Source organism: Culex quinquefasciatus, chromosome 3 (genome assembly GCF_015732765.1).
Source record: "Culex quinquefasciatus strain JHB chromosome 3, VPISU_Cqui_1.0_pri_paternal, whole genome shotgun sequence".
Lineage (NCBI taxonomy): Eukaryota > Metazoa > Arthropoda > Insecta > Diptera > Culicidae > Culex > Culex quinquefasciatus.
In genome coordinates, this window is record NC_051863.1 from 183,281,428 (window position 1) to 183,306,206 (window position 24,779).

The 24,779-nt window shown below is 33.7% G+C and overlaps 1 protein-coding gene across 1 annotated transcript in view; it reads left to right on the forward strand.

The window, feature by feature from the left end:
- Positions 1-4,183: 4,183 nt before the first annotated feature.
- LOC6035309 (tyrosine-protein phosphatase non-receptor type 4) overlaps positions 4,184-24,779 on the forward strand; it is a 41,011-nt gene continuing 20,415 nt past the window's right edge. The window contains exon 1 of the mRNA XM_038262168.1: positions 4,184-4,816. The gene's annotated coding sequence lies outside the window, so the exon portion shown is untranslated. The remainder of the gene's footprint in view (positions 4,817-24,779) is intronic.

Here is a 24,779-nt window from a genome sequence, read left to right on the forward strand (position 1 = left end):
TGCTTGACTTTTTAATTTTGTAGCTCAATTATTGAATTCAATTTGTTCAATTATTGAATTCTGATTCACTGATTCAAGTGCAGTTCCGTTCGAATTAGCGAACATTTATGAAAAAAAAAATAAGTATCATAAATAAATATTGCCGTGGACCCGTGGTGTAGGGGTAAGCGTGGTTGCCTCTCACCCAGTCGGCCTGGGTTTGATCCCAAGGCAATGCTGTAGAGCGATAATTTGATTTTTGATTAGAAATTAAAATATTCATAAGTTTTAAACAACATTAATTTGACATTAATCAAAAAATTCATGGATTTCGTAATTCAGAAATTTAAAAATCATAAATTTGAAAAATCATAAATTTAAAAAAAATTAAATTTTAGAATTCACGAATTAGAAATAAAAAAATTAAAAAATTCAGAAATTTAAAAAAACATAAAATTAAAAATTCATAAAATAAAAAAATTATACATCTTATCATTTTTAAATTTAAAAATCATGAATTGAAAAAAAATTATTTAAAAATTTATGAATTGAAAAATTCTTTAATTAAAAATTCATAATTAAAAATCACAAATTTAAAAATTTATAAATTAAAAAAAACGTAAATTTCAAAAATCATTAATTTCATCATTTTTAAAATTAAAAATTCAAACAATTAAGAATTGATATCTGGAGTTTTTTTTTTAAAGTTCCAATAAACCAAATTTCCAGTTTTTGCTTTTTGGGTGTTTTTAGAACCGCCTTGAGTCAGGGGCATTCAAAAACACCCAAAAAGCAAAAACTGAAAATTTGGTTTATTGGTCCTTTTCAAAAAAAACTCCAGATATGTTTAAAAATAAATGAATTTAAAAATTCAATAATTGTTACATCAAAAAAAAATTAAAATTCATTAATTAAAAAATTCTTTAATTTAAAAATTTATAAATTGAAAAATTCATAAATTTGAAAATTCAGAAAATAAAAAAAATCATAAATTTAAAAATTCATAAAATAAAAAAAAATCATAAATTTAAAAAATCAGATATTAAAAAAATCATAAATTTGAAAATTCATAAAATAAAACAAATAAACATATTATCATTTTTAAATTTAAATTTCATAAATTTAAAAAAAAATAATATAAAAATTTATGAGCTGAAAAATTCTATAATTTAAAATTCATAACTTTAAAATTCATGAATTCAAAATTAATAAATTTAAAAAATCATTAATTTCAAAATTCAAAATTTTTCAAATAATAAAATCACAAATTTAAAAATTTATCGATTTAAAAATTCATTACACTCAAACCCCGATGGTTTGACACCAACTGTTGTTAAACGAACGGGGTCACTTTTTAGTTTGACACCCTTTTTACACGGAGTTCACAAATACTAACACACGTTTGTTTTGAAAGTGTGCGTAAGCTCCGTGTAAAAAGTGACAGTTCGTCACTTTTTAGTTTGACTTTGACCAACCAACGGGGTTCAAACTAAAAAAGTGTCAAACGAAAAAGTGACCAACCACCGGGGGTTGAGTGTATTTCAAAACTCATAAATTTATACATTCATAAATTTCAAAATTCATAAATATGAACATTGTTTAATTTAAAAATGCATCAATTAAAAAATTCTTCAATTCTAAAATTCATAAATTGAAAAATTCTTAAATTTAAAAATTTATAAATGCAAAAATTCCAAAACTTCAAAATTCATAAATCATAAATTTAAAAATGTAAAAACTTTTAAAATAATAAATTTAAAAATTCAATAATTTCAAAAATCATAAATTAAATTTCATAAATTTAATTTTTCATACACATTTAGAATTTTGTACTGAAATTGGTAAAAAAATATAAAAAAAACTATTTCATTTGTAAACATTAATTTTACCGAAAATTTGATGAACTCGTTGCGTATTACTAATAAATCGGTTGTAAAAATTCAACTTAATGTCCATTTTTTTACAGATTATCGGTTGCGTTAAATGTTTACAATTCAATTTCTAGAAATTACAAAAAATCTGCAAATAGTTTACCGAAATTTAGTTAATGAAATTTTTAGAGTTCGAAATTCTTTATTCAAAAACTCATCAATTTTAAATATATAAAATCTAAAATTGCTTTGGAATCGTGATTGCGATACCACAAACAACTGTCTGTGGCGATTCTTTTTCAATTTATTTTGTAACGTACATATTGGAAAGCAAACGGGTTAAATCCAACAAATTACAGGTTGAGGAACTTAAATTTGCCTCAAAAGTTTCGATTTAAAAAGTAAATGATTCGATTATCGCTGTAGAAACTTCAAACCGAAGTGTAAACAAACAGTCTGTCCTGCTTACATCCACTGACTGTTTACTTTAAGAACGAGCAGGACATACTCTTTGTTTACACTTTGACTTTGGCCCATTTTCATTGTTTTGCTTGACTTCTATTCAAGCTTTTTTTGTATAACGATTTGCATTTCTACCACTCTAATCCCAAGTCCAATCCGGTACTTTGTTTTTCATTTAATTCTTGCAAAAAGATTTTTTTTTTAGTTATTTTTAATTTTAAACTAGGTATTTAAGAATGTAAGACTTTCAGACTTTAAGAATTTAGGAATTAAAAATTAAAGAGTTAAGAGATTTAGAATTTTAGTATTTTAGAATTTTCTCCACCATTGTTATGAAAATGTAATTCGATTTCTTTAATTGGGTCCTAAAATGAAGCTTAGATTGCTGATATTATTGTTTACAGCGATAAAGCTTATTTTTCTGAGTACAATGACCCTTTGTACGACCACAAAGAGTTTAAAATGGATTTTTAAATCAATTTTGAAAAATTAACCTCGCGGTCCTTCTTGACAGAAAAGCTCCAACTTGACAGCTCGTTCCAAGGGGACCATAGTTGATCCATTGAAAAAATGTTGTCTAGTAAAAAAAAAATTTGCAATAAAGTGAAAAAAAGGGATCAGAAATGGTTTTTAATCGTGTTTTTTACCGTTGCACATAAAAATTTACATAGGGCTTTACTGCCCCTGATCGCATAAATGTCCAATATGCATTATCATCGGTTTTGAGTTAGTGATGCAGTTTTGTTCAGAATCGCGAGATCTTTCAGAAAAGCCTATAACATCCAATACTTTGTTCTAGAAATCAGGAGGAAATCCAGTTTTTTCGTGAAAACTTAACACGTAACCTTATGTGTGGGACAAACTTCAAATGCGTTTTTCTCAGCTTGCTGTTTTTGCATATGGGACATTTATGTGAACATGGGCAGTTTAGTACCTAATTGGGTACTAAAGCCATATGCCAATTTTTATGTACAACGGTAAAAAACACGATTAAAAACCATTTCTGATCACTTTTTTATTCATTTTAATGCAAAAAAAAAATGACAAGACAACATTTTTTCGATGGATCAACTATGGTCCCCTTGGAACGGAGCTGTCAAGTAGGAGCCTTTCTGTCAAGAAGGACCACGAGGTTAAATTTTCAAAATTGATTTAAAAATCCATTTTAAACTCTTTGTGGTCATACCAAGGGTCATTGTACTCAGAAAAATAAGCTTTATCGCTGGAAACAATAATATCAGCTTCATTTTAGGACCCAATTCTGGAGTTTTTTTTTTTAAAAGGTCCAATAAACCAAATTTTCAGTTTTTGCTTTTTGGGTATTTTTTAATACTCCTGACTAAAGGCGGTTTCAAAAACACCCAAAAAGCAAAAACTAGAAATTTGGTTTATTGGATCATTTAAAAAAAAAAACTCCAGAATTGGGTCCTAAAATGAAGCTTAGATTTCTAATATTATTGTTTACAGCGATAAAGCTTATTTTTCTGAGTACAATGACCCTTTGTACGACCACAAAGAGTTTAAAATGGATTTTTAAATCAATTTTGAAAAATTAACCTCGCGGTCCTTCTTGACAGAAAAGCTCCTACTTGACAGCTCGTTTCAAGGGGACCATAGTTGATCCAACGAAAAAATGTTGTCTTGTCATTATTTTTTTTTGCATTAAAATAAAAAAAAGTGATCAGAAATGGTTTTTGATCGTGTTTTTTACCGTTGTACATAAAAATTTACATAGGGCTTTAGTACCCAATTTAAAAAAAATCAGCCGATTCTGCACACTTTCCAACACCCCTCATTGTTTGTACAACTGGCAGCACGGCGCGGCAACATCTGTCACTTTTCCTCTTTCCTCTTTCTCCTCCTCTCTGCATCATCTTTACTTTCATCGTTTTAATCCTCCTTCCATCCGCGGTTTCGAGTGTCGGTCGGTGGTCCTCGCGCACTTTTTCCGCTTAAATCCGCCCGAAATCTTTCGCTTCGCGTTCCGAAACCGGTCCCCGCGGACGCGCAATCGTTCCGGCCATCACGATTTGGTGAAGTTACGGCGGTGGGACGGGAATCGGTGCCATTTTTCGGTGCTTTTCGCTACATCCTGTGCTGCTGCTTTTGAAGGAGAACAAAAAAAAAAGATTTTGGTTCTGTCCGTTCCCGTTGGAAGAAAGAGAAGCGTTCTGGTGCGGACCTCCTTGTCTGGCTGCTGTTGCCCCTGTACGTGTGTCTGTTTTGATCTGTTTCATCTGGTGCTGGGCTGAGATTTTTTCTTTCCTCTAGCCAAAAGTGTCGAAAATCGAAAAGGAAAATAAATTAACGGAAAAGAGGGAGTGAAGGAAAAAAGAGTGTCCCCCGAAAGTTGACACCCGAGACGGCAGCGGCTACAAAACAAACAAAAGTGCCACTTGGAACCACTTGAAGCGGCTACCTGCGCTACTTTTTTGCTCTCGGAATAAAGGATTTGCTCCGGATTGTCCGAAAACGAGACCAACCTTATCATCTAGCTCTAAACGGTAAGCCAAATATAAAAATCAGCTTCCTCATCCCATTAAGTAAATTGCCTCCTCAAAAAAAGGACGAAATATCGATCCAGATTCGGCCCAACCTACGCTGCCGCAGCGGAAACGACCCCGACCACACGCCCTACGCCTACGCGGCCTCTCTCCACGTCGGACAAGGACTTTTGTGTGGAGGAACGCGTTGGCGGTGGTTAATCTAATTTTGCTTTTCCTCCGCCCCGCGGGTTGGTTGCTTCCGGTTGATTTTTTTTTTTTTTTAATTAAATATACTTTATTGAATCTTTTTTATAATAATTACATTTGGTTTACATAATAAGTGGTCAGCTGTGGCTCTTCAGCTTTAGTTTGCTTTTCGTGATTTAAACACTGTTCATTTTCTTAACTTTAAAAGTATATGATTTATCATTTTTGTAACACTAGGTACAATGAGGAAAAAAAAAATAAATAAATTTAAGAGAACATAACCTAACCTAAAACTAACTTAATCTTACCATAAACTAAACCAATCCTTGAATCAAGGGGTATTCAGATATAGCACATTTTTCCCTGAATTTCAAACATTTTTCTTGAATCTTCTGATCCAACATTTTTACTTCTGCTAATTCATGAACCTCACTTGATCTTGTCCAGCCAGGAACATTCAAAACCATTTTGAGTACCTTGTTTTGGACACGCTGGAGCTTCAATTTATGAGTTCTAGCGCAACACTCCCAAACAGGTACTGCATACTCAATAACGGGGTAAATTATTTGTTTGTAAACTGCTAACTTATTTTTCAAAGATAGCTTTGATTTTCTGTTAATTAAAGGATACAAACACCTGATGAGAATGCTGCACTTGTTCAATATTTTATCTACATGCTGCCGAAACAAAAGTTTCGAGTCAAGTATGAGACCTAAATAGACAACTTCCTTTGACCAGGGTATCGAAACATCATTCATTTTAATCAAAACATCATCCTTTGGGACAAATCTGGCCGATTTGGAAAGTGGAAAAATGATGGTTTGAGTTTTGGCTGCATTTATGCGAATTTTCCAGTCGCCAAAGTATTCGGAAAGAACGTCAAGACCCTTCTGAAGACGGCCAACTAAATATCTGGTTATTTTACCCTTATAAATAACGGCAGTGTCATCAGCAAAAAGTGACAACACACCATTACCAGGAAGAGTAGGCAAATCAGATGTAAAAATATTGTACAGAAGTGGGCCAAGAATACTTCCTTGGGAACCCCAGCATCAATGTTGAATAATCCAGAAGCAATCCCATTCAGAAAAACCCTGAACGATCTCTCCGAAAGATAGTGCTGGATAATTTTGATAAGATACATTGGAAAACCGTATAAATACAGTTTATGTATCAAACCATCATGCCAAACATTGTCAAAAGCCTTCTCAACATCCAACAAAGCCATAGCAGTTGATTTAGACTCAAGCTTGTTCTGCTTGATGATTTTAGTTACTCTCGTAAGCTGATGAGCAGTATTATGCCCCTTTCGGAAGCCAAACTGCTCATTCAAAATTATATTATTATCGTTGGTAAAATCCAAAAGCCTTGAATAGATGACCTTCTCAAAGAGTTTGGACAGACTACTCAAAAGACTAATGGGACGATAACTTGTTGGCGATGTTGGATCTTTTGAGGCTTCAAAATTGGTATGACTTTGCCCAGCTTCCAATTGGTGGGGAAGTAACCAAGTTGCAAACATTTATTGAAAATATTGGCTAGATGTTGAAAGAACTGATCACTCTGTTTTTTCAACACTAGATTAAAATGTTATCAAAGCCAGGAGCTTTCATATTTTTCATTTGTTTAACTGCAACTTTGACTTCCTCACCAGAAACATGGGAATCTGCAGGAAATTCAAAGGTAGAGTCATTGATTGTTGAAATACTATTGGCAACTGATGTTTCTTTACGGCTGGTCATGGAAGCGCCAAGATTATGTGAACTAACAAAATGAAGCCCAAGTGCATTTGCCTTTTCCTCGGATGTAATCAAAGGAGAATCCTCAACAATAAGAGGAGGAATAGGCTTTGGTTTGTTTTTAAGAACTTTTGAAAGTTTCCAAAATGGTTTTGAATAATTCCCAAGCTGGCTTACATGTTTTGAAAATTCTTGATTTCTGATATTGTCAAGTCGGTCTTGTATGATTTTGTTCAAATTGTTAACTGAAATCTTTTGTCATAGTCCCCAGTCCGTTGATATTGTCTCCTATAAACATTCCTAAGTCTAATCAAGTGTTTAGTATCTACGTCAATATCAGTTACCTTAAAATTAACAGGAACCTCCCGAACGTTGGCAGCCTCTGCTTGGTTGATAGCCTGCTGGATCACCTCCAGCGAACGATCAATATCAGCAGAAGTTTCCGGGTGTTGATCATAGTCGATGTTGCTGTCGACCACTTGCTGAAACTGCTGCCAGTCAACGTTGTGGTAATCTTTCCGGGTTGGTTGCCGCTGCGGAGTAACGGAAGCTCCAACCTCCACAACCACCGGATAGTGATCAGAACTCAACTCTTCAAACACCTCAGGATGAGCCACGTTCTCAGCCATATTGGTAATGAAGAAGTCGATGATTGAGTGATTCCCAGACCGAGCCACCCTCGTTGGACGATCCGGACTCACAACGTTGTAGTATCCGTTTTGCAGATCGTTGTGCAGAATCACTCCGTTCCGATTCCTCCTGCTGTTGCCCCAAACTTCATGCTTCGCGTTGAGGTCACCAGCGATGATGTACTTTGCGCTCCGCCGTGTCAGCTTCTGGATATCGCTCTTCAGTTTTGCTGCTGAACCATCTCTGGAATTCACCTGACGTGGACAGTATGCAGCAATGAAGAGTACTGGGCCAACCGAAGTGGGAATTTCCACTCCAACGGCCTCGATGATGTCCAGCTTAAAGTGTGGCAGCCGGCGTGGCTTGAGATCACGATGAACAGCGACAAGCACACCTCCTCCTCCAGAGGTGGTCCTATCGAGCTGCGTCGCGATCTTGTAGTTTTGCAGATAAACTTTTTCACCGGGCTTCAGATGAGTTTCCGTGATGGCAGCTACGTCGATCTCCTTCTCGCGAAGAAAATCCACCAGCTCTAAGTTCTTCCTCCTAATGGAGCAAGCGTTCCAATTCAGCAGCTTGAGGGACCTACGATCCATACTGGATGACGAACGAGGTCAGCACTTCAATCTGCTGGGTCTTGGTTTTGCATCCACGCAGTGCAGCGGACATCTGTTTGAAAATATTGAGGAGTTCGGTTGAGGTGTAAAGATCATTACCATTTTCCTCAACTGCTGGTTCTTGGGTTGGTCTTGGCTCCTGGCTGAAGCCCGGTGGTGGCGGTCTCGGCTCCTGGCTGGAACCCGGCCGTGGATGATTCATCTCAGCTCTCTTCCTGGGATCCAACGGCAACGGTGCCAAGTTCGGGACCTGGCGTCGCGGTTGAAGAGGTGGAAAATTTTGCTCCACCAGGGCTGGAGGAGTTCTACGACGCTGAGGCTGATTCTTCGTCGATGCTTGCTGCCGAATTTTCACGAACTCAGCTCTCTTGGGGCACTTTCGGTCGGTTGACGAGTGCTCACCGTTGCAGTTGAGGCACTTCACCAGCGAATCTTGGATGCACTGGGATGTGATGTGCGCATCGGTACCACATTTGGCGCAACGACGCTTCAGGTGGCAGTTCTTACCTCCGTGCCCGAAACCCAGGCAGTTGAAGCATTGTGTGACGTCACGATGCACTGGTCGGTATCGCTCCCACGACACGATAATGTTGAAAACCGCTCGAATTGCCTTCAGCTCAGGAAGCGTCGTCGATCCCTTAGCCAAATGCAGCAGGTAGAGCTGGTCACGGTACTTGATGTCTTTGTTGCGTCGGCTCATTTTGTGCACGGCCAACACATCCAGTTTCAAAACTTTTAGCTCGGCAGCTAATTCCTCCACTGGCATGTCGTACAGACCTCTGACGACGATTTTGAACGGCTTATCCATGACGACATCATGGGTAAAGTACTCCGCCTCGTTTTCGGTCAAGTAATCCTTGACCAGTTGATAGTGCTGCCTGGATTGCACCAGCACCTTAAATCCGTCCTGACACAGACGAATGTTGCCTTGGACTTTCCCAGACTTGATGAGTTCAACCAGCCCCGCACGAAAGTCGATCGTTGCTGCTGATTGCCTCACATAAAAAGGAGGCAGTTTCTCCTTTCGCTGTTTCACTTCATTCTCCTTTGCTTCCGCTACCTGGTCCTCGTCAGGCAGTCCAGCGAACTTGTTGTTCTTCAAAAGCTGCTCCTCGTGCGATGAAGAGTTCTCCTCCTCCTCATCCATCGGTACAGTACCGTCGCTCTTTTTCGTCTTTTTGCTGTTCGATGTCACTTCCAAAAGCACCTTCCTTTTGGAAATTCCCGGTTTTTGGCCATCAGTTGAGGCCTCAACCTTCCTTTTGGAAATTCCAACTTTTTTGCCTGCTTGAGCCGCAGGTAGGGCAATATTGCCGGCGTTTTGCGCCGGGACGCGACGAGTCATGTTGATTCAGACAACCTTCACCAACGAATGCTCGGATAACAATGTTGCTTCCGGTTGGGTTTTGCTGCGGAAACGAACCTCTTTCTGTAGGTAGATAAACACGGCGGCACGGCATTTGCTCAAGTTGAAGGAGCTAGGAGTGTTGGAGGTTGAAGAGTGTTTGTTGTCTTATCTTTGGGGCAATCCGTCGACCTGCTTTTCTTTGTACCAGGTATAATTTGTATTATTGTTGTTTTATTCGCGGTAAAAAAGCTCTTCGATTTTAGTATTTGACTTTTTTCAACCAACAAATACAACGAAATTTAAAATAGCGCATATTACTTAAGGCTGGTACAAATTTTATTCAAAGTTTTTGTCAGTATGGTAAAGAATAACAAAAACTCAAAAATGCTTTCATAAACAAAAAAGTCAAGTGTTAGTTAGTCCGAGCAAATATTTTTTGTAGTTTGTGTCCCTCGATCCTGGAAACATTCGTGAAATTTTCCGATCTTTTTTGGAAACAATATTTTTTTTAATAAAAACTAACAATTCAAAAGTGCGTTATTTTGAATGTTTGGCCCTTTTAATTTAGTGCTTCATAACATATTATGTTTATAGGACCTTTTCAAAAAAAACTCTAGAAATATCGAATGAAATCCAATGGTTGTACGTACTGAATGAAAAATGAAAAAAAAAACTTTTTTAAGTTTTCAAAACATGTACAAAATCTTGAAATTGGGTACTAAAGCCATATGCCAATTTTTATGTAAAACGGTAAAAAACACAATTAAAAACCATTTCTGATCACTTTTTTTCATTTTAATGCAAACAAATATTGACAATACAACATTTTTTCGATGGATCAACTATAGTCCCCTTGGAAAGGGTGTACCCCATTTGGCATAATGGACATTTGGCATAACGGGTTTTCAAGAAGGACGTTTGGCATAATTGGTCCAAGACATCAGGGACGTTTGGCATAGTGGACATTTGGCATAATGGACGTTTGTCATAACTCGTTCAAAAACCATCAAGGACGTTTGGCTTACTTATTTTTTGTTTTGTTAAATTAGTATTTATTTTTTGTAAAGAATAATAACTTATAGCTTTTTTCCTATTTTCTAAACAGATCATTTTACTTTAAAAGATTTTTTTCAAAAAATCAAGTATCTATTTTCTTTCAATAGATGTGATTTTTCCCCTTTTTAGAATATTTCTTAAAAAAGCTTTAAATGCATTTTTTCATATTTTTTTTATTTTTTTAGAAAGAGTCTATATAATATTAAGATTTTTCTCCATTTGAAATACTTTGCTGCTAATTTTTTGTATTAAATTTTTCCTTCTTTTATTTTAAATTCAACTAACAAAGAGATGTAAGTTTTGCCAGTCTTTAAATATTTTGCAATACAGATTTTATACTATTTTCCCACCTTTTTTGAATTTAACCTAAAGAATGTATATACATTTTGCTCTTCTTTAAAGAAATGTAATTAAGATTTTTAAAGCAATTTTCTTTCCTTTTATTTTAAAACGAAAAGAAGGCATAATCTCTCAAAAGATGCTCAGTTTGTGTTTTTTGGTCAATATTTTGAAATTATTGTTTTTTATGCAATTTTCCCTTCTTTAATGTTCAACCTAAATTGGGAATGTGCATTTTTTTTCTTTAAATATGTTACAAATGAGTTATGAAAGCTATGAAACTTTCCCTTCTTTTATTTTAAATTCAACTTTTAGAAGGGAAAATCTCTAAAAAAATACTTTTGGAATATTTGACAATTGAGTTTGTTCCCTTCTTGTATATAAAATCAACTATAGTAGGAAAAGTCTCTTGAAAGATTCACATTTTGCCACTCTTTAAATGTTTGAAAATCGCATTATTTTTATGTTTTTCACCTACCTCAATTCAATTTTTTAACAATTGTCACTTCTTTAAGATAAGTTTTGACTAAATACAAGAAGTAAAATTGTAAAAACAAAAAAAATAAAGCACAGACAAAAAATGTACAAAAATGAGGACATCTATAAGAGAATCTCCCTTCTTCAAGTTGAATATAAAAAAGATGGGAAAATTGCATAAAAAAACATTATTGCAAAATATTTAAAGAAAGGCTTAATCGACATCCCTTCACCCAAAATACAGGGTTGAGATTATAGTTCCATCAACATTTATAGAGAGCAAAATGCTAAACTCGATAGAATAATGTTACCTACTCACACCTGCAAAACAATCAATTTCATTAATTAATAAAAACAGTAAATCTGCAACAAGAGTCATACATCGACATCTGACTACCCTTGTGTCACCAAGCTGTGGTGGCCAAGGCAGTTCAGTCATTGAGTTATTCTATTAAAGGTCGCTGGTTCAATTCCCCCCTGGGCTTTGTCATAATGAGTATCATAGGTTTGATGCTTGTTTGGCAAAGAGTATGATTTGATCCGATGTGGAATTAAAATCGAAGTTTTCAGTATATCGCTGAAGCTTCCATTTTTACACATGGACACCACTTCATGCTACGAGAACCCACTTTGACGTAGTCTCAGGGCTTAATCGATGGCCGGTAAGCTGTCATCGAGACCAGGAGGTTCTCCGATAGTGGAAATATCACATTTGTACAATGAAACGCTACATATGTGATTTTTCCCTATCTTAATGTGGGTTAGGATGCGGGTTTAAAAAAAAAATAGTTTTTTGTAGAATTTAGGATTTTAACTATAAATATCAACTTTTTATATTTTGCCTTTAGTTATTTAGTGACAAAATTAGTAATAGTGAATTTAGTAATTCTATCAGAATCGGTGATTTTCATTCAAGTAGCATAAAAACCATTCTGATTTGTCAAAATTTCCATAGAGTCTCGATCAATCAATAGTGAAATGATATCGGACCAAATTCGTTGATCTGTTAAACTAACGGTTGTCGGATTATGATTGTATCGATCATTGTTGCGAATCGAGGATCTACTGGAATTCTGACGATCAAATGGTCGTCTCTTTTTCAATTCACGACTTGTAAAATATGAACTGTTAATCTATTGTTTTTGTTTTTTTAAAAGAAGCCAGACAGGTTTTAAAAGAAACGTTCTAGATTTTTTGGCTATTAATTAAAATGTCGGGGATTTGAGATAAGAGTAGCTTTTGGATAGGTTACTTTAAATCTTGTATTCAATTCAAGTTAGGTAGTTATCCGCAAATGAATATTTGGACTTATATGAATAATTGAACTTTTTGGACTTATGAATAACACACAACTGTGCATTTATTGTAGAGTCAGATCCATACAGCGTCAGTGTTTATTTGGTCGAAGTGTACTAATTCATTGGCAGATCTGGTTCTAGTTGTAATGTACGACAAGACTACTGACGGACGTGACAGGACGAGGGCCCAGTTTAGAGGTTTCAACATCAACGATGTGCGGCTGGATCACCCTCCCAAAAAAAAAAAAAAAAAAAAAAAAGGTCGCTGGTTCAATTCCCGTAGACTACACATTTTGTTTTGATGGATGAACTTTTCCATGAAATGGACTCGATGGCATAATTTTCTCGGTCATCTACAACTGTGTACTCTGTGTCTGTAAATCTTACCGCTACTCTCTTGTCGGACGAGTGCTGTCCAGTTCTGGGTTATTTAGATTTAATTCGAAAAAATAAGGGAAACATGTGAATTTATTTAGAGATTTTTCCTTCTTCAAGTTTAATTATGATCAAAAGAAGGGAAAATTACATTATAACAGCTTAGTTGTCAAAGATTTGAAGAGGTTTTTTCATCTTTAAGTTGAATTTCATATAAAACAAGAGAAAATTTTATTTAAAAAAAATCATTGCTAATTATATTGATTGGGAAAAAATGTAAAACTTACAATAGATATTTCCTTCTTTAAACTAAATTTTCAATAATAATATCAAAATTTCATTTTGATGTTATTATTGAATTATTAAAAAAGGAAACTATTTACTATTGGGGAAAAATAAAACAAAAATAATCTAGTAATAATTATGCCCAACGTCCATCACGCCAAACGTTTATTATGCCAAATGTCCATTATGCCAAACGTCCTTGATTGTTTTAGAACGAGTTATGCCAAACGTCCATTATGCCAAACGTCCCTAATGTCTTGGACCAATTATGCCAAACGTCCTTCTTGAAAACCCGTTATGCCAAATGTCCATTATGCCAAATGGGGTACACCCCCTTCGAAAGTGCTGTCAAGTAGGAGCTATTCTGTCAAGAAGGACCGCGAGGTTAATTTTTCAAAATTGATTTAAAAATCCATTTTAAACTTTTTGTGGCCGTACAAAGGGTCATTGTACTCAGAAAAATAAGCTTTATAGCTGTAAACAATAATATCAGCAATCTAAGCTTCATTTTAGGACCCAAATGTACAAAAAAAATGATTTATAGATTAAATTTAAGTTATTGCAAATATGTTTGAAGAATTTGGCTCATCAAAAATTTCGCATAAAATAAGTTATAAAAATCGTTAAAAAAATCATTGCAAAAAACGGTTTAATACTGACAACTAGATCAATGTTGATTGATTTAAAATTTCGATCTCAAAATTTACAAAATAAAAAGAGAACTTGGTGAAACCATTTTTTAAACAAATTCCTAGATATTTTTCTACATGCTTTGTCAGAATTATAACTGTTTTCTGTTTTCTGTATAACTGTTTGAAGCGTTCTTTGATTTATAATAAAATGAAATAAAATTAAGAACCAAATTTTGAATTCAGTAATTTTTAACTTTTAGTCATTTCCCGTTGAAACGAAGTAACGAAAACTATACGTTTGCCAATTTAAAAAATAAATATCGAAATTATAACGAAAATAATAATTGATTCGCTTTTTGAAGTTTTTTTTAGGAATTTGTCGAAAAATCGATTTTTGGTCATATTTTGAGTTTCCATGTAAAATTATCATTTAAACCCAAAATATGACCAAAAACCAATTTTTCGACAATTTGGGTCAATTCTGAGGACAGATTCAGATTCAGCGGCCAAAATTACATGGAAAACATATATTTGGACAATTTTCGAAATTCGTTAGGGTGGCCCCATAAGGGTTTCCCTTGAAAATTAGACTTTTTCAAATGGCGATATGTCGAGTTTAAAGAAAAACACCTCTGAGATTTTTTCAGCGTTTGTAGTGCTAGATCTCCTCTTTCTAATGCCACCTGGCACTTAAAATTTGGCTTGCGCCTTTTCGAGATAATTAAGTTTTAAATTTGCATCTTTTTTAACTTAAAATCGCTGTATTTTTTGACCCTTAAGTCCAAATTGACTTGTCAAGAAATAAAAATGTTTTTGTTTTTTAGAGCTCTAAAAGTGCCCCGAATACCACTTTTCTCTAAAACTTAACGTTCAAAAAATTGATTTTGGAAGGTTTGCTCAGATTCTTTCTATAAATTTGATCGTAGAAGGCGTGATTACGAGATAAAATTTTGGTGTCTTTGACAAAGTTGCTTGGATTTGCAAGCCCAACAACTTTCTACAAGACAAAAAAATTCACAAAAATATTCTTGAAAAGTTAGATTTTCAAAATCACCCTAATAGTGAACCACCCTAATTTCCAACCAAACCAAAAGTTGCCCCTTTCCATATGCAACAACTCTTCTGAAGACACCAAAGCTCAAAAACTTCATCATTTTGGGACCATCCACAAACCATGTGGACACTTTTTTGGAAATCTCAACCCCACCCCCTCCTCGTGGACAATTTTCCATACAAAAAAAATCTTTTTTGTATGGATCGTGGACAATCGCCATACCCCCCGCCCCCCTAAAGTGTCCACGTGGTTTATGGATGGTCGCTTTACGGAAAATCCATTTTCCACCTAATTTTGCGATCTGGACCACTGTGCAGTGGTCCCAAAATTAAATATTTACAAAAACTTCAAAAAACTCCCTATTTGACAAAAACAAACGTGTTATAATATATTTTAAATATATATATATTATATATTCAATATATAATATATTTTTAACTGCGACTATTTTCAAAAAAGTTACCTGAAAATGGATTTAACTTGAAAACGGTGCACTTTATGAAAATTTCACTAATGTAGTTTTTGATTGCAAATTTGATTTTACATCAAAAAATAAAGTTGAAAAATTTTTGCGACCAATATTTCGAATTTAAAAAAAAAAATCAGTATTGATTCAAAAATTCATAACTCGCTCAAAGATTTTTTGCACAAGCTGCAAATTTCTGAAAAGTTGGCGTTTGATGCCCTATACAACATATCAAAAAATAAAAATAGTGTTTTTTTTGCAAATCAAGTTTTAGTGACAGTAAGTTAAATGAAAAATCACCAAAAAATTGTTTACCTTGTATCATTTTTTTTAGTGTTGTCTATATCCATACCTACAACTTTGCCCAAGACACCAAATCGATCAAAAAATTTCTTCAAAAGATACAGATTTTTGAATTTTCACATATCATTTTTGTATGGACAGCTGCCAAATTTGTATGGAAACTATATGGACAAACTAATGATGCAAAATGGCTTCTTTGGGCATACCGAAGACACCAAAAAAGTTTCAGTCGGATTAAAAAAAAATAAAATAAAATTGAAGAAAAAAGACCGATTTCGTAGAGAATCGCTCCTGAGAATAAATTTCAAATTTCTCATACAAAATGACCAGCGACTATGAGGTAATCCCGACCACCGCGACGCGTGGCGTTCAACCGCGTCCGCAGCGACAGTGGTGCAATGATTCACCCATTTCTCGGAATCGAACTGAAAAAAGAACGACGAACGGGCAACGAAGTGAAACTGCATTTCTGTTCTGGCGTCTGATTATAACCCGCGCGAGATAGCCAGATCAAGAAACGAAGGAGTGAAATTTGACGACGACGCCGATTACGACGATGATGACGGCGACGTGCCGTTTCGTTCTATTCAAATTAAATTAGGGAGGGGGGTAAACCTCCAGACTTTATACTGAAATCAACTTCCTCGAATTGGTTTGCTTCTTTTATTGATGTCGCCCCATCGAGGTTAATCTGAATGAAATAGGGTTAGCTTAGGTTTTTTTTTTTGTTGAAATCTATCACACACTAAATGGATCGAATTTCACGAGCTATTTATTACAAGTGTGATTTAGAGAGAGAAAGATTGAAAGAGAAGTGCTTCCAAAGCTTATCATGGTGGCCATAAATTTAGCTTTAATCAAATATGAAACATTCCGGAGAAGGGGGTGACTCTATTGCGTTGAGTTTAATCGATTCATAATTTGGTGTTGGATTTTTACTGGGGTTGATTACGCGATGGTTCGGTAATTACTGTTTATTTTATATAGTAAGTCTGTTTCATTTTACTTTGACTTCATGAAATCAAATAAATGTTGGTACACCAAGCAGCAAAAGTATAAAACAGGATTCTGTGCTATTCTGTAACATCTTTCAGGGTAGACGAATCTCTTCGCACTCTTTGGTAAAGTTGTTCCTATGAACATAAATTGTTAGCTTAGGAGATTTTTGATAAATGTAGAAATTCTTGAAGTACCCAAAGTACCCAAATTAAGTTCGAAACAAAACGATTTTTTTCTTTTCATTTTATCACAAATCCTCAAAATTACAATTCCTTTTATTTTATGTTTTATTTTGGGTGACAAAAAAATTTCAATAAAATTTGGACCAGCCTTATTTAAATAAAATATTAAATATCTTAATATTTCGATCGAATTAAAGTATCAACCTAAGTCAAAAAATCATGTCATTTTAAAAATTAAACAGTCACAATTATTCAAATAAAAAAACAGGATTATCTACGAAATCTGTCTGTTATTTTTTAGTTCGGCCAAAATTTTGTGGGGGCCTTCTCTATGAATAAGGCTACCAACTGTACGGATTTTTTCCTTACCGTACGGATTTTCGACCCTCTCCGCGGATTTTAAACAGGCCGGAATTTTTCGCATAGTACGGATTTGTACGGAATTTTAACAACTTTTTAAAAAATCCATTGCTTTTTTGATTGGGTCAAAGCTTTTGCTAATTAGATATTTTTATTTAACTGTCAGTTTGGGGTTTTCCTCAGTTCAAACTTGATTGTCAATAATTGTTCTTTTCAAATTCCTTACTAAACATATTTATCAAATAAAAGATCAAAAGGCTTTCTAAAGCTTGTGAAAACCTTGTGATGTGCTTGTATTTATAGGACCTTTCCAATAAAAACTCTAGAAAAAACTTGATATTTCGTAAACTTTTAAACGTTTAACAAAAATATGTCTTATTCCCAAATTCCAAAATTATCTAAATAATTCCTTGACATTTTTTGTTATACCATGGTGTCATGTCGGTAAAGTATACGGATTTTTGCTCAGAAAGAGTTGGTAGCCTTATCTATGAATAAAAATGTAATTTTGTGTCTTTGGTTCACTCATCACAAGTCTTCATATAAAAATAGAAGGTAAATATTCAATAATCTATATCTTTTGAACAAATTTTCTGATCGATTTGATGTCTTTGGCAATTATTGGCAAGATATTGATAAAGTTTTTTTTCTCAAAAAATCAAATTGCAAAATCAATATTTTGTAATTATTGAAGTTTGAGATTTCTTTCCCCCCACCCTCTTCAAAGTGTGTCCATAAAATCTGGGGGCAAAAAATAATTATTTACAGTCATCCCTCATATTTGGAACAGTTTACAGATAGGCCAATGTTCAAAAAATCGTATCAAATCGATAATTCCAATGCTGTATCGAAAAACTGTAAATTTTAACTTTTATATCAAGTTTTTGAAGAAAAACTTTGACCCTTGAAATCCACAAATTTGGAACACTTTTTTCTTACGGATATAAACAAACTTTGGTTCTCTCCATGAGTACATTTTTTTTATAAAAGACCAATTCTCTGAGATTTCGGTCATTCGATTTTTTTTGTATTTTTTAATCCGGCTGAAACTTTTTTGGTGCCTTCGGTATGCCCAAAGAAGCCATTTTGCATCATTAGTTTGTCCATATAGTTTCCATACAAATTTGGCAGCTGTCCATACAAAAATGATATGTGAAAATTCAAAAATCTGTATCTTTTGAAGGAATTTTTTGATCGATTTGGTGTCTTGGGCAAAGTTGCAGATATGGATATGGACTACATTGAAAAAATGATACATTGTTTAAAAAAATGTTGTGATTTTTAATTTCACTTTTTGTCACTAAAAAATTGATTTGCAAAAAACACTATTTTTAACTTTTTTTTATTTTTTATATGTTTTAAAGTACATCAAATGCCAACTATTCAGAAATTTCCAGAATGGTAAAAAAATCTTTGACCGAGTTATAAGTTTTTGAATCAATACAGATTTTTTTCAAAAAATCGAAATATTGGTCGCACAAAATTTTCAACTTCATTTTTCGATGTTAAATCGAATTTGCAAACAAAAAGTACTCCAGTGAAATTTTCATAAAGTGCACCGTTTTCAAGTTATATCCATTTTTATGTAACTTTTTTCAAAATAGTCGCAGTTATTGATATTTTAAAAATAGTGCCCATGTTTGCCCACTTTTGAAAAAAATATTTTTGAAAAGCTGAGAAAATTCTCTATATTTTGCTTTATTGAACTTTTTTGATACGACCCATAGTTGCTGAGATATTGCCATGCAAAGGTTTAAAAACAGGAAAATTGATGTTTTCTAAGTCTCACCCTAACAACCCACCATTTTCTAATGTCGATATCTCAGCAACTAATGGTCCGATTTACAATGTTAAAATATGAAACATTCGTGAAATTTTCCGATCTTTTCGAAAAAAATATTTTCAAAAAATGTAAATCGAGACTAACATTTCAAAAGGGTTTAATATTGAATGTTTGGCCCGTTTGAAATGTTAGTCTGTAAATCTGTAAATCTGTATTGATTCAAAAAATTATAACTCGGTCAAAGATTTTTTGCCCATTCTGGAAATTTCTGAAAAGTTGGCATTTGATGTCCTCCAAAACATATCAAAAACTAAAAAAAAAATATAAAAAGTGTTTTTTTTTGCAAATCAAGTTTTAGTGACAAAAAGTGCAATTAAAAATCACAAAAAAAGTTTACCGTGTGTCATATCCATACCTACAACTTTGCCGAAGACACCAAATCAATCAAAAAATTTCTTCGAAAGATACGGATTTTTGAATTTTCATACATCATTTTTGTATGAACAGCTGCCAAATTTGTATGAAAAATTATATGGACAAACTAATAATGCAAAATGGCTTCTTTGGGCATACTAAAGGCACCAAAAAAGTTTCAGCCGGATTAAAACATACAAAAATTAAAATTAAAGAAAAAAGACGTAGAGAACTGCTCAAAATAATGACTTCACGCACTGAAACCATCAAAACTCATTGTGGTATGGTTGGTCAAGCTTAGTAATGTTTTATGAATGGTTTGATAACTTTTGTGTGTGAAAATATCAGTTAAATTCAGGTGTTCCACAATTATGGAACAGGCCATTTGAAGGCAGTGTTTTGCTGCTCTGAATGAAATAGTCTTGAGATGCAGTTTTTTTTTTGTTTTAGAAGTACTATTTTCACTAGTGAAATAGCAAGAGAATGTTCAAATAAAGGTCCTAAAAATAGTAGAGTCGACAGAAAAGATGCTTTTGGCATGCTATTGACAAATTATCACAAAAGTGTACCGATTTTGTGGGTTTTCCGAATATGTGGGATGACTATACTAGAATTAAAAATTTTATTGGAAAAACTTGTGAAATCGATTGTAAATTATTTGGATCAAATATGAGCCAAATAAAAAAATACAAATAAAATTAATGGCGACACTCTAAAATATAAATTAATCATGAATCGCTTTGTCACAATTATCAATGACTTTTGACAATCCGTCACATTATTTGTAAGTATTAGAATGTAAATTTATAAAAAATACCAATTATTCAAAGCCAAAAAATAAAAAAGAAATGAAATTTTAGGTTAGGTTTTGGGTGTGTTTTTTTTTTTTTAATTTTTATCTACCTTTTTCAAATTGAAAAATGAATAGTTCCTCAAATACAAACAAAAAAAAACATAAAAAAATCTTTTTTGTTAAACTCGTCCTATTTGATTGAAATTGGAGACATAAACGTATCGACTGTTCAAGTTTTTAAAGTAAAAACTTACCCAGATTTTTTTCTATCTTTTGTCTCCTTGATTTTTGTGAAAACAGGTACAGGTAGTTATGTTACACATGACCAATAAGACAAAGATTTATGTTATGTCAATGTCAATTTTCATTTCTAGTTTTTCTAGTATTTTGATAAGCATGTTGCCAAAACTCGTATGGTTCCCTGAGGGAACCTACCATGAGAGTACCACTGTCTAAATGGCCATCTTCATGTTGAGTATACAAAACCATGAAATTTAATACACATATTGACCGCGATTACACAGCACCATAAACAGTGCCATTAGGACAAAGTTCATTGTCAAAAAATTGCAATGTGGACAAAAACATGAATTGAAAATGTAGTAAATTATGTGCAACTAATTGAATAAGTTTGTTTTAATTTAAACATTAGGTAAACAATTTTTTCAAATAAATAAAAAACAGACTTATTTGAAACTCTAAATTTAGAACACTGAATGTTCATCAAAACAACTTCCGAACTTTTTGACGATTCCATGATACTATACCGAAAGTTGCACCGCGTTCAAATTGCACAATTTCCCCCAGTGTGGGAAGCTTTCGTTTCGCCACACCGCCATTGCACTCCAAAAAGATAAGAGAGTTGAGGGTTGAGGAGAAAAAAAAAGTAAAATTATAAAATAAGTTTGCTTTCAATAGTGAGTCCACCAATATATTGATATCGGACAACCGCCGTGCATCACGTGCGCTACCGAGACTGATGGAACAGGGTTTGCTACTTTTCGCTGAACAGGCCCCACTTCCAGGATCTGCGATGGTTATCGCAAACCCCCGGCCTGATAAATGGTTCGTTCCATCTTGCCATGTATCAACAACTTGTTCGAAGTGAATGAGCTGAGTATGAAGTCACTTATTGCTACTTTTCTGTGCGGCGCTGGCTGGAAGACGACGAGGACGGCGATGATTTCCGTGCTATTTTTACTTTTTTTCCTGCTGTGACAAGCGGACGAAAAGGGACGTATTTGAACTTTTAATATTACTTGTGTAACTCTAAATTGGTCCATTTGTCTGTGGTGCATCGTCGCATAAACATGCAAAAAAAAGAAGCAAAATCGCCCCACCGATAATGCAACTGGATTAGTCTCCGGACTCTTCTAGGCGGTGGTCTGTGTTAAGCCCCGATGAGCTATTTCGAACTCCAAACCCCCGACCCTGTCCGTCCGCTCGTTCCCACTGCTGAGCAGTTCTCTACGGAATCGGTCTTTTTTCTTTAATTATAATTTTTGTATTTTTTAATCCGGCTGAAAATTTTTTGGTGCCTTCGGTATGCCCAAAGAAGCCATTTTGCATCATTAGTTCGTTCATATAATTTTCTGTACAAATTTGGCAGCTGTCCATACAAAAATAATATGTGAAAATTCAAAAATCTGTAACGTCATGATTCGAAATCCGGACACTTAGTATCATATCATTTTTGTTATAGCTGGCAAAAAATCATGTAATAAGTTGGAAATGTTGAAATATCATAAGGATGTAGTATAAACAGTCAGTTTTAAGAAAATGCATGCAAAATATGGCTTTTCCAACAATTTTTCATCAGAATTTGAAAATTAAAATGACTTGTTGTGCTTCGAATTCCGGACACTGATAAAAGCTGATTCGAAATCCGGACACTTTTGCTTCGAATTCCGGACACTCGATTTTACTTATGAATCGCACAAATTTGGACTGAATGTTAGTGAATGGCATTCTTTAGGTCTCGAATAAGCTTGATGTTTAAAACAATCGATGTTTTATATAAAAATTTGCTAGAATTTAAGGAAATCGAAACCATTAATTTCTGCTTTGCCTTCACGGTGCTTTGAACGCCTATGAAATATTTCAAGTGAATTGTTTCACATTTTTGGTAAACTTATAACTTTATTGTATTTAATTGTTTTAGCATTACCTACAGCATTCTAACAAACTTTAAATGAAAGTTGATGTTGGAATTCATCAAATAACACAGTTTTGACATTCATAATGCGAACTTATATCCAAATAATTGATAAAACAAGATCAAGTGTCCGAGTTTCGAAGCGTCCGGGAATTCGAATCATGACGTTATCTTTTAAAGGAATTTTTTGATCGATTTGGTGTCTTCGGCAAAGTTGTAGGTATGGATATGGACTACACTGAAAAAAATTGATACACGGTAAACATTTTTTTGGTGATTTTTAATTTCACTTTTTGTCACTAAAACTTGATTTGCAAAAAAACACTATTTTTAATTTTTTTTATTTTTTATATGTTTTAGAGGACATCAAATGCTAACTGTCTGAAATTTCCAGAATGGGCAAAAAATCTTGGACCGACTTATGATTTTTTGAATCAATACTGATTTAAAAAAAAAATCGAAATATTGGTCGCAAAAATAAAAAACTGGAAAATTGATGTTTTCTAAGACTCACCCAAACAACCCGCCATTTTCTAATGTCGATATCTCAGCAATTAATGGTCCGATGAACAATGTTAAAATATGAAACTCGTGGAATTTTCCGATCTTTTCAAAAAAAATATTTTAAAAAATTTAAAATCAAGACTAACATTTGAAACGGGCGTAGAATTGAAAGTTTGGCCCGTTTAAAATGTTAGTCTTGATTTTAAATTTTTTCCAACTTTTCTTGTCCTCTAAAACAAAAATAAAAATAGTGTTTTTTTTTTGCAAATCAAGTTTTAGTGACAAAAAGTGAAATTAAAAATCACCAAAAAAAATTTTACCGTGTGTCAATTTTTTTCAGTGTAGTCCATGTCCATACCTACAACTTTGCCCAAGACACCAAATCGATCAAAAAATTCCTTCAAAAGATACAGATTTTTGAATTTTCACATATCATTTTTGTATGGACAGCTGCCAAATTTGTATGGAAAATTAAATGGACAAACTAATGATGCAAAATGGCTTCTTTGGGCATACCGAAGTCACCAAAAAAGTTTCGGCCGGATTAAAAAATACAAAAAAAAATCGAATGACCGAAATCTCAGAGAATTGCTCTGCTGTGTTGTGGCATTGCGAGAGAAAATGGGCACGGATGTTTTAATTGAAAGTGAAATTGCCCCGTCGGACGCGTGCGGTTTTGCGTTGGCGGAATATAATTGTTTATCATCGTTTTATGGTTCAACAATTTTTGCGTTTTTTTTGTTGTTGTCGATGCTTTTGCGATTTTTTTTTTAAATTTAATTCATTTAGAACTTTTATTTCCCTGGGCCTTGTAAAGTCAAGGGGCATGATTTGATCCTAGTGCATTAGTTAAAATTTGGGTATACATTATTTTTTATAAGCACTATGGACACCACTTCATGCTACGAGAACTCGCTTTGTCGCAGCCCCAGGGCTTAAGCGTTGACCGATAAGCTGTCATCGTGAACTAGGTAGTTCTCCGATAGTGAAAATATCACAATTGCACAAGACACCGCTGTTTCTGTGACTTTTTCACTATCACAATGTGGGATTTAGGTCGGGACTTCAGGATAGTACAATTGATTTTTTGCTTAGCATTAACATTTAAAATAAATCTGTATGCTTTCCAAATTTATTTGATGATAAATTTAGTTGCAATTGTTAAGTTAGAGTAATGCTGTCAATAAACTTTGATTGATGTAGAATTCAAGGCATTCTTTTATGTCAAATTGTCCATAGAGCCTCGATCAATCAATAATGTAACGATATCGGACAAAATTCGTTTATCTGTTGAACTAACGGTTTTCGGATTATGGTTGTATTGACCATTGTTGCGAATCGAGGAACTACGGATCTTTTGACGTAAATGGTCATTTCTTTTTAAAATCGGGATTTCTATTCTATTTGTATGTCAGATAAAAGAACGTTTAGTTTAGAACATTAAGTTTAGAGGATTTTAGACTTAAGTTTAGATTTTCAATCCAAAGTAGTTAGCAAATGAATATTTGGACTTAAATGAATAATTGAATAAGTTGTACTTATGAATAACACACAACTGTGCATTTATTTTAGAGTCAGATCCATACAGCGTCAGTGTTTATTTGGTCGAAGTGTACTAATTCATTGGCAGATCTGATTCTAGTTTGTAATGTACGACAAGACTACTGACGGACGTGACAGGACGAGGGCCCAGTTTAGAGGTTTCAACATCAACGATGTGCGGCTGGACCACCCTCCCAAAAAAAAAAAAAAAAAATTCTTTTAGAACTTTTATTTTTTTACATACATTAAGTATTCGAAATTCTTTTTTTTATTTGTTTAGTCACTATTTTGAATTTATTAGTTTTGCCGTATGAAACTTTCAGAGCAAATTTTTAATTTAAAAAAACCCGCCGTATCTTCACAAGGATTTAACTTAGGACAATGGTTAATATGGAAACTTTTATGTAAAATTGACTGAAAAAG